The sequence below is a fragment of the Suricata suricatta genome, chromosome 6 (assembly GCF_006229205.1).
Source record: "Suricata suricatta isolate VVHF042 chromosome 6, meerkat_22Aug2017_6uvM2_HiC, whole genome shotgun sequence".
Classification (NCBI taxonomy): domain Eukaryota; kingdom Metazoa; phylum Chordata; class Mammalia; order Carnivora; family Herpestidae; genus Suricata; species Suricata suricatta.
Genome location: NC_043705.1, coordinates 88,368,098 through 88,379,346, shown reverse-complemented (window position 1 = coordinate 88,379,346; position 11,249 = coordinate 88,368,098). Strand labels below are relative to the sequence as shown.

The following is an 11,249-nucleotide window of genomic DNA, read 5'->3' as shown; positions in this document are numbered from 1 at the left end:
AAAGCCTAAATGTCCATCACCTAATGAGTGGATCAAGAAGATGTGGTATATATACACAACGGTATATACACACTACATGGCAATGAGAAAGAATGAAATATGGCCATTTGTAGCAAAGTGGATGGACCTTGAGGGTGTCATGCTAAGCGAAATAAGTCAGGCAGAGAAGGATAGATACCATATGTTTGCATTCTAACAGGAAAACAGGAGAAACCTAATGGAGGACCAGGGGGAGGGGAAGAGGGAAAGAGAGTTGGGGAGAGAGAGGGATGCAAAACTTGAGAGACTATCGAATACTGAAAATGAACTGAGAGTTGAAGGGGAAGGGGGAAAAGAGGTGGTGGTGATGGTGGAGGGCACTTATGGGGAAGAGCACTGGGTGTTGTATGGAAACCAATTTGATAATAAACTATTTTAAAAAAAAGAAAGCAAGCTCTCAATCAATAACCTATCTACACACCTTAAGGAACTAAGGTGTAAACCCAAAGGTAGCAGAAGCAAGGTAATAATAAAGATTAGAGCAGAGGTAAATAAAATACAGAACAGAGAAACAACAGAGAGATTCAACAAAGCCAATAATTAGTCCTTTGAAAACATCAACAAAAGTGTCAAATTTGTAGCTTGACTAAGAATAAAAGAGAGAAGACAAAAAAAAAACTGAAATCACAAACAAAAGTACAGATATTATTACTAAACTTACAGGAATAAAAAAGATTATAATACTAGAATACTATGAACAGTTAGTTGTACACCAGCAAACTAAATGACCTAGATGAAATGAACAAGTTTTCAGAAATAAATGATCAAAACTGACTTAGAAGAAAGAAAGGCACCTGGCTAGTTCAGTCAGGTGTCTGTGATTCTTGATCTCCAGGGATGGGAGTTCGAGCCCCACATTACAAATCTTTAAAAAAAAAAAAAAAAAAGGAGGGCCACCTGGGTGGCTCAGTTGGTTAAGTGTCTGATTCGATTTCAGGTCAGGTCACGATCTTAGAGTCATGAGATCAAGCCCCACCTCGAGCTCTGTGCTGAGCTTGGAGCCTGCTTAAGATTCTCTCTCCCTCTCTCTTTGCCCCTCCCCTGCTTGCACACATACTAAATAAGTAATAGAGAGAGAGAGAACAAGAACAGATCTATAATAAGAGATCGAATCAATGATCAAAAACTTCCCATCAAAGAAAAGCCCAGGATCAGATGACTTCCCTGTTGATTCTACCAAACATTTAAAGAATTAACACCAATTCCTTTCAAATAGAAGAGTACAGGACACTTTCTAACTCATTCTATGAGACCAGCATTACCCTAACCAAAGCCAAAGACACTACAAAAAAAAATTACAGACCAAGATCCCTTAAGAAGATAAATGCAAAAATCCTCAGCATATTAGCAAACTTGACTCCAACAGCATATTAAAATGATTATATACCATGACTAAGTGGACTTTGTCCCCATAATACAAGACTGGTTCAACATAAAGAAAATAAATGTAATTAATACAGCAAATGGAATGAAGAAAAAACACACGAGCATCTCTATGAAAGCAAAAAAAGGACCTGTTAAAAAACCAAATACTCTTTCATGATAAAAACACCCATAAAGCTAGGTACAGAAGGGCACCTCTGCAAAATGGTAAAAAAAAATCATGAAAAAAAACCCACTGAAAACATGATAATGAAGAAATGCTGCTTACCTTCTAAGATCAAGAAAATGACAAGGTAAGAGCTAAGAAACTTACTACTGGGAAACCAAATTTTCACTGTTCAAAAGAAGTCCTATAATGAAAAAAGAAAAAGGAAAATGAGAAAGTGAAAGAAAAACCGAAGAGGAAGAAAAGGAAGAAAGAAGACAGATACGTATCAGCTCATTTATATGAAAAGAAACAGAAGAGTGAACTAGAAACCAATGATACTGGTTACTTACAGAAGGTGGATGGAAACAGAAAGGAAATAATGGGAAGATGGGTAAGTAGTAGAAATGGGTATCTTTTTGTCTAGTCTAACTTTTAAAAGTATGTTAACACTACACATACTCAAATAAACAAATAAAATCAACAATGAAGGGACAAACTAAAACTGGAACACAAACAGAAACAAATGAATCTAGCTGTATTTCAAAGATTAACATAACTATGTTAAAGCATGTGTACCTGAGGCACCTGGAGCACTTACGTACTTCAAACAGTTAAGCGTGATTTCAGCTCCAGTCATGATCTCACACTTTGTGAGTTCAAGCCCTGTATCAGGCTCTGTGCTGACAGTGTAGATAGAACCTGCTTGGGATCCGTTCATTCATTCATTCATTCATATTCTGTCTCTCTCCCCCCCCTCAAAACAAATAAATAAACTTAAAAAAAAAAACCAACTGTGTACCTAACCTAAATTTCAGAGGACAGTAATTGTTAGCAATTTTATTTTAAAATTTATTTTGCAAGAGTGTGAGAGAGAGCGCAAACTCACAAGTGTGAGTTGGGGAGGGGCAGAGTGAAGGAGGAAGTCCTAAACAGGAACCCTATGCAGGGCTGGATCCCACAAACAGTGAGATCATGACTAGAGCCAAAATCAAGAGCTGGACACTTAGCTTAACTGATTGAGACACCCAGGCACTCCTTTTGTTAGTAATTTTACCCCATAAGCTACAGACTTAAAAAACTGTAAACCATCCCAGTGGTAGTTTTGCTTTTCACAATAAAATGAATTAGCAATTCCAAAACTACAACATATGTGTTTTAAGACTGAGTAAACAAATAAATATATAGAAAGTGAGAGCCAAATTTTTTCACTGTTAAGAGACACAATTGTGAATATAGGCAGGGGAATGCTAGATATCATTATGAACTCACTGTTTTTAATACATAAAAAGATAAAAATGTGTGTTACACATATATATTGTTTGTGTTTAGGGATATATCTGTATCTGTATCTATATATCTACATATTTATTATCTATCATAACTCTTTTCACTGAGAGAATCTAGAAGCAATGACACTCCAATAGTACCAAACACACTTGGAATCTACACCCTGGCTTCCAGATTATCATTTCACTAAAAGGAACCAGGGATCCCTGGCTGATTCCAGGACTGTGACAGGTAAAAATACAAGATGAGCCTGAAACATCTTGTTATGCAAGAAAACAAAGAAGTGCTCAACAAATAAAAAGAACAGAGGCCAGCTTGGAAGAGCTCCTACTGGCCAATATGGTACAAGTGAAGCATCAAAATAAATAATAGTAACAGATTATGCCTCATGAAATAAAATAGAAAACCACGAGTCTGTACTAATACAGTAAGTAAATGAATGGAGGAGACAAGAGGGCTCTTTCTTCCATTAAATTTAATAATTAAAAGAAGTGATGAAATTAGAAAGAAAATCACCATTTGGCAACCACTGTAATTATTTGAGGCAAGAATTATAAATGGATGCTAAAACTAGTACCTGTTAAAAAACAAAATATTCACATATATTCATTCTTCCTACTAGATACTCCCCCCCCCACCAGATTATTATTTGCACATGGGAAAAAGTTAACTTTACAGTGAAGAAACATGGCTAGCATCAGAAGTGATCAAAATTGATATTACCCATAATGGAAAAACAGATTTTATGTGACTCCTGACATCATGCACTAGAAAGGACACAATCTCTGTGGGATTCTTACCTGGACTACCTAATCATGAGGTATCCAAGCATGAGGAAACATCAGGAAAATTCAAATGAATGGAACACTCTGCCTGTACATTTGAAACGCACATAACTGGTCTGTATACTTCAAAATACCAACGTCATGAAAGATAAAGTCTCCAAAACCACTCCACATTAAAGTAGACTAAAAAGATATGGCAACCAAACACAATGCATGATCCTGGGTGATTTTCTTTGAATACTAAGAAAGACAATGGTGAAACTGAATAAAGTCCACAGAGCAAATATTAGCATTACATCAATATTAATGTCCTGATTTTGATCATTATATTGTGGTTCTATAAGAAAATGTCCTTGCTCTTGAAGAAAAATACATACTAAACTATTTTGGGGTAAAAAGATTTCCTGTCTCCAACTTAATCAGATGGTTAATGAAAACAAAGGTACTTACACACAAGCATGTATATACGAAGAAGGAATTTTATAAGGCAGATGTGACAAAATGTAACATTTAGGGAAATCTGGATGAAGGGTATACAGTTCTTCCTAACATTTTTTCAACATTATTTTAAAATAAAGTAAAACAAACAAAAAAGATCTGTGACTCTGATAATTCCCTTAGATACAAATTTGGATTGAGGAGAGCAACCATTGTATTAACCTAGATCTCACTGGGCGCCAAAGCCGCAGGGCACTGTAAAGGTGCTAACTGTGTCTGGATGGAGTGAGACTCTTGGAGACTTCCCTTGACCAACTCAAATTCTTCAGGAATTTGCAGGAATGCTCCCCGTATGCATTTAGAAGACTCTGCAGGGAATGACCCCTATCATTCTGATTGTTGCATCACGGGTAAAGAAGGTAGCAGTTTGCCACACCATGTTGCTTTTCTCGGAAACAGTAAGTCAACAGAGAATGATGACCATGGCCCAGCCACTGTGTAGAGTGCTATCCATATACCATCCTACTGAATGTTCTCAATTCCAGTATAATATCCATCTTAAAATGAGAAAGCAAACTTGAAAGGTAAAATACCTAGGCAGGGAGGAGGATAAGGGAGATGGCAAAAATAAAGTAAGTTTAACTGGATAGTTCACAAAGATTTAATGAGGTAGTATTTCTTTCACACACAATTAGAACATTGCCTAGCATATATAAAAAAAATACCTAAATGTCTGTTAAATTAATAAAAATAAAAAATCTCCCAAATATCACAAAACTAATGGCACGGCTGGGACTCAAACCCAGACTGACTGACTCCAGGGTTCATATTGTTAAGCCATTAGGACTGTACTACCTCATGGCTTTAAGAGTTCCTGGATTAATGTTCAACACGGTCCTAGACCTTCACCTGCCCTCCCAAAGTGAACCCAAATGATAATCCATCCATAAGGTGGCAGGACTCCATAAGGTTAAAGGTGTAAAGCAGAGCTTAGGATGGCATAGCAAGTTGGCATGGATTGTAAGTGCCCAAACTATACACAATTTCCCAGACAGCACACATCAATTACCAAAAGCACGTTGGTGACTGTCCCAACCAGTGACCCATCGGACTCTTTATTCAGGGGAGTCTCCATTTTCAATCTGAAAAGTTTCCTTTGCTTGAGAAACTGTTGGGCAAAAATGTGAGCAAATGCACTTCACTTGAACTATAGTCATTTGCCAAATCTTTTAGTTTCTAAGTACAATCAAAGCCCACTTAGTTTTAAGAACTGGTAAGAATCAAAGAGCACCTTCAACAGAACCCCAGAACATTTTGGCTTGTCCAAGATTTTACCACAAAATCAGTAAAGCAGAACTAGAACTCAATCATCAATTCTCTCTCTCTCCACCAAGTTATAAGAAAGTGATAGTTCATGCAAACAATCAAAGGAACAGAAAAACTACTAGAAACTGTATCGCACTGAGGTCAGTCATGGAACAAGACAGATTTTGAATGTCACTTAATTATTTTAAATTCCATCTATCGCTATGTCCATTACAAAATTCCAAGCTTTACTTTTAGCTTATTGAACTGCACTGTTCACAAGGATGTAACGTCCTAGGAAATACTGTATTTTCACAAACTGCCCACACAAACACATTGGGTAACTTGCCCGATTATAGCAGGGTATTCCTTTTGTTCTAGTTTACACTGCATTTTCTCAGATTAAGTCCTGGGATGCACATCCCTCACATCACTGTGGTGACTCTACAAAACAGACAGCCAGGTCTATTTTAGAAAAAATACTGATAAACCTTCCCAAAATGAAAAGCTAACAACGACATTTCTGTTATATCCCAGAACATCAGTAATGCCAAGCTCTAGAAGTCATAACTGCTCTAGAAGCATAGCTGGAATAACTTTAAGAAGCACTTTGCATTTCTCTGAACATTATGACCTGATTTTTGCTCTCACTCTCCCTCTCTTTTATACATACAGCACATAACTTGAGCATGAAAGAATGGACACCAAAATATTTATGTTAGGTATTAGGATAAATGTGATTTACCTTTTCTTAAATAAGCTTTTTTGAAGTTTATTTATTTTGAGAGTACGCATGCAGGGGAGAAGCAGAGAGAGAGGGAGGGAGGGGGAGGGAAAGGAAGAGGGAGAGAGGGAGAGAGGAAGAGAGTGAGAGAGAATCCCAAGCAGGCTCTTCACTGTCAGTGGAGAGTGATGCGGGGCTCAAACTTACAATCCACAATATGACCTGAGCTGAAGTCGGATGCTTAACTGACTCAGCCACCTAAGCTTTTTAAATATGCTTTTTGACTTAAAAAAATTTTTTTAACAAAGAGTGCATTTATTTTTTATGCTTATTTCTTAAATTTTTTTAATGTTTATTTATTATGAGACAGAGAAACAGAGTATGAGTAGGGGAGGGGCAGAGAGAGAGGTAGATACAGAATCTGAAGCAGGCTCCAGGCTCCAAGCTATCAGCTCAGAGCCTTATGTGGGGCTCGAATCAACAAACCATGAGATCATAACCTGAGCTGAAGTTGGCCGCTTAACCAACTGAGCCACCCAGGCGCCCCTCATGTTTATTTTTTAAGAGAGAGAAAGAGACAGACAGACACACAGAGAGCATGAGCGCGGGAGGGGCAAAGAGAGAGGGAGACACAGAACCAAAGCAGGCTCCAGGCTCTGAGCTGCCAGCATAGAGTTTGATGCGGGGCTTGAATTCACAAACTGTGAGATCACAACCTAAGCCAAAGTCAGCCACTTAACTGACTGAGTCACCCATGTGCCCCATAAAGAGTTCTTAAAAAGTTTTTTAAATGGCTATAAATATATACATAAGAAAAAATTAGTCTTAAACAAGTTCTCCTATAAAACGTGAGCCTATATCTAAGAATATACTAAAAAAGAGATTGTACATACATATACATATTTCACACGTGAATATGTGTACCCGCATGTGTGCAAAAGTTTCAATTACTCTCCTTTCTTACCTAGAAGGCAAAGTGATCCAGGTTTGATTTAGTGTAGTAATGTTATGAGTAGCTTTTAGACCGTATCAGGAGTAAACGCAAAGACATCATTAGTCAATACTTTCTGACCCATTAAAATTGTATAGCATTTTCCCTCAAGACTTCAGTACGAAAATAACTTGCCAATGTGTTTTATACTACCTATTATTAAATCAGAACTATTTTTCAATGGAAACTAAATTTTATTCTGTATCTTAATTTTCTTTAATTTCCCTCGATATTTCATCTGAAGACTTCTTTTTCCTCCCTCTTTAATAAATGGTGGCGCTCTGGGGCACCTGGGTGACTCAGTCAGTTGAGCATCTGACAGCTCAGGTCATGATCTCATGGTCCGTGAGTTCAGGCCCTGCATCAGGTTCTGTGCTGACAGCTCAGAGCCTAGAGCCTGCTTCAGATTGTGTGTGTGTGTGTGTGTGTGTGTGTGTCTCTCTGCTCCTCTCCCCTCACACTCTGTGTCTATCAAAAATGAATAAACACTTAAGAAGTATTTTTTAAATAAATAAGTGCAGAACGTCTCACACTTCTAGTATTTAGGCTTTTAGTATTCATCCTTATTCCAAACTGAAAAACCTCCCCCTACCATTTAAATGTAGTTCTGTACCTGTTTATTATTCCCTTCTTAAAATGCTTAAGGACCAACTGTTCCAGAAAAGTTAAATGTTTTTCAGTCATTTGTTTGCCCTATGCAGCCTATGCAGTTACATTATAATTTTTAGTCAGTATTATTTAGTGTTGGTATACAGAAAACAAAAATACAAACCAAGAACCTATTTTCTACCCCATGATGGACCCAATGCAAAAAGACACTCTCCTTCCTGCCTCCAAGGGCATCACATTGCATTCAGTACTGGATAAGCGACTCTCCCCGTTCTCTAAGCTCTTGTTACAGCTGACGTGTCTTAGTCAATGTTCATTCCAGAAGTACTGGGTTTCATTTTACTGTTTCTCAAATTCCTTTTCATTATGTCCTACTCATATATGTAGTAGCACATATATCAATTTTTCACTTCAAAATTATGAGACTTTAAAGGACATATAAACTACTCTGAGTCATTTAGGAAGAAGACACAGGTACCTACAACAGGATGCAATCATCACAACCATAACAAACTCAGAGAAGCAAAAGCCAAATTCGCAGAATGGTGTGTTCAATAGGTCCCATGTGTTAATTTTTGGTAATACAACGATGACTAAAGTTCCAAAAGCCTTTTAGTCGTCCAAGTTAAAATCCTTATTTTCACGGTAACTAAAGTTCAAGGCAGAAATGTATTGAGGACTGCCAGAAAATGCACCAGCGACCATAATGAAACTGTAAGGAAACCAACAGAGTTTCCCTCTCCTCCTCCAGAGCAAGACACACTCAGGACAGGGATGGTCTCTGCTCCTTTTATCAGCCATAAAACTAGAAGGTGGTTCAAGTGTTCATATGCTGACATTTTAAGTATAAACACTTATTCACTCCTGGGTTCCAATCCCCATCCTTTACTGCTAGATATACCAACTAGAAAGAACTTTAATGTAACCTCCTTCAACTCACCCCTTGGAGTGATCACCACTTTATGATCAGAGACAGACTTTCTAATCCTTCTATACTAAGGGTGATTTCAGAGCACAGGCCTAGAAAGACTTTATTAAGCTTTCTTCAGATTAAACAAATCCTTCTTTTCTTGTAGTTTCAGAAACTCAAGGAAGCTTCCCCCTCCCACAGGTCAACTGCTAAGTTCAAGTTCAAGTCATGTTTGAATACACTGAGTTTTGGGGCACCTGGGTGGTTCAGTCAGTTAAGCGTCCGACTTCGGCTCAGGTCATAATCTCATGGTTTGGGAGTTCGAGCCCCATGGCGGGCTCTGTGCTGATGGCTAGCTCAAAGCCTGGAGTCTGTCTTCAGATTCTCTATCTCCCTCTCTCTCTGACCAGCCCCTGCTCACGCTCTCTCTCTCTCAAAAATAAATAAAAATTAAAAATTTTTTAAAAAATACACTGAATTTTAAGATGAAAACATTCAGTCTAGGTTAGGAGGCAGAAGTAAAAGTGCAAAAGATGACCAAGTAAAAGGGCACAAAAGATGAACAAGATTAACACTTTTTTCTATTTGACCAGTTTTAGATAATTAAGATCTTCGTTCCAACTTTCTATCTTGTGAAAAGCAATATAATTTATTGATTAAGATCTAAGACAATTAATTACCCACCTCATATTTTTACTGCTGTCATCTCCATTTTGGATACAAGAGTGAACATAAGAGTCCGGAAGAGACACATTCCATTAACTTCAACTCAACTATGTTTACTGCCGCAAAGGAAAAACATGCTTCTGCTGCAAGGAAAGAAAAGGCCACCCAAACCCCTCACCATCTGTAGAGGAGACTGAGTTAGAAAACAGAAGATGGAGCTTGCTGTTTGGGATACTCGTTTTATTCCTTATTCAAAATTTCTCTGGGACTCAGATTCCTCCCCTGTGAACTGATGATATGAACATCATCTTTCCTTAAAGGGTCTTCGTAAGAATCAAGAAAATGTGAAGATTTATTTTTAAACCAAAAATTACAACAAAGAAAAAGATTATGTATTGCAATCGTGGCTCTTCTCACCCATTTGTTAATTATACTTGTGAACCTTAAATGACTGAAAAGCCATTACTTTGAATTACTTCAAGCTCTCATTCAAAAGTATCTCTTATGTATATGTTACTTACAAGCCACTGTGCTCCGCCCTACTGAAACAGTATGTATGTGGGGCTTGTCACACAGGTATACTAAATGTGTCTGCTGTGCAAATAACAGCCAGGAAGGGAGATTGTGATATGCAAAAACAGGATGAAAAGTGTGAAATATATTTGCATTACTAAATATCTCATAACACAAGGCATGCGTTACAGAGTTACATGTTATAATATTGTACTTGAATAATTAATTTCCCCCACAAACACAAAGCTCCTTATACTTTTTATATGGAGGAGTGTGGGTTAGACCCCCAAAATGAAATTTGTCTTTAGTAAAATACTTCAAATTTTACCCTCCTCTACCATCCTCTAAAATGTCTGCTGGAAAAAACCCACAGATTGAATAAACAAAAACCCCTAAATTCAGAAAATTCACAAAGGGTGTCTTCATTACTCCCTGTAAATAGAATACTATATAGGCTGTATTCGAAAACTGGATTTGTGCTGCATTCAATGTAAGCACAAATTCAGCTCAAGGGCAGCCTAACTATTCTATCCACTGGGCTGGGTGGGCTATAAATATAATTAACTTTCTTTTCATATGCAAAGCAATTCAAATCATCACTAGGTTTGTTAAGGATGACAGGAGAAAATAACAAAAATAAACACAAAATAAGCAGGGAGACTTTAACAAGCCAATTAGATCACTGCCTCCTTTCTTCAAATGGGCAAATATCCATCTATCCCAGAGTTAATTAATTATGGTGAGGAGTCTCTAAAGACAATGGGCTTTCATACAACTAAGGAACTAGTAATAACATAATTTTACCCAAAAACCAAATTAAACAATTAAAGCCAAGTAGTAAACTTTTCATTCTCCAAGTGATAAAAGTCATAACAATCCATTCATTAATTCAGACAAGGCCCTTGACTTCACAGAGTTTATAATATTGTAAGGCACAACAGGATATAAACAAGTAAACAAATAATTTCTAAAAGAAATATAAAAAAAAAAACCCATGAGGGACATGCTATTTTTAAGAACCTATAAAAAAGCACTTCACAGCAAATATTTACATACCAAGTAAAAAGGTCAATGAAGGCCTTGAAAAGAAAGAAAAGCCAAAGCCAAGCTTCCCTCACTACATGCAAAGATCTTTCTTTCACTGACATTCCTTTTATGTTTTATCTCAAAATAGTCCACTTTTTATAAGCAAAGTCTGACTAACAAATGTGACAGACATCAGACCTCACCTCCTAGATTCTTCTCAGCATCATCTGATTCTGGTTCTTCATAAGCACAGTCAAATCTTTCAAACACAAGGACACATTTATCAACCCCATTTCCATTAGCATTTCCTGTCTGAACTTCCAAAGTTTTTTAAAAAAAAATGTTTGTTTATTTATTTTGAGGGGGGGAGGGGCAGAGAGAGAGAGAGAGAGAGAGAGAGAGAGAGAGAGAGAGAGAGAGAGAGA

At 37.3% G+C, this 11,249-nt stretch overlaps 1 protein-coding gene across 4 annotated transcripts in view; it reads right to left on the bottom strand.

The window, feature by feature from the left end:
- The window catches only part of UBTD2 (ubiquitin domain containing 2), a 60,003-nt gene that overhangs the window by 34,584 nt on the left and 14,170 nt on the right, over positions 1–11,249 (bottom strand). Inside the window, exon 1 of one of the 4 annotated variants that reach the window (XM_029942858.1) lies at positions 9,304–9,318. The exons of the other annotated variants lie outside the window; for them this stretch is intronic. The gene's annotated coding sequence lies outside the window, so the exon portion shown is untranslated. Of the gene's footprint in view, positions 1–9,303; positions 9,319–11,249 lie in introns of those variants that run through there. 4 annotated transcript variants of the gene reach the window in all.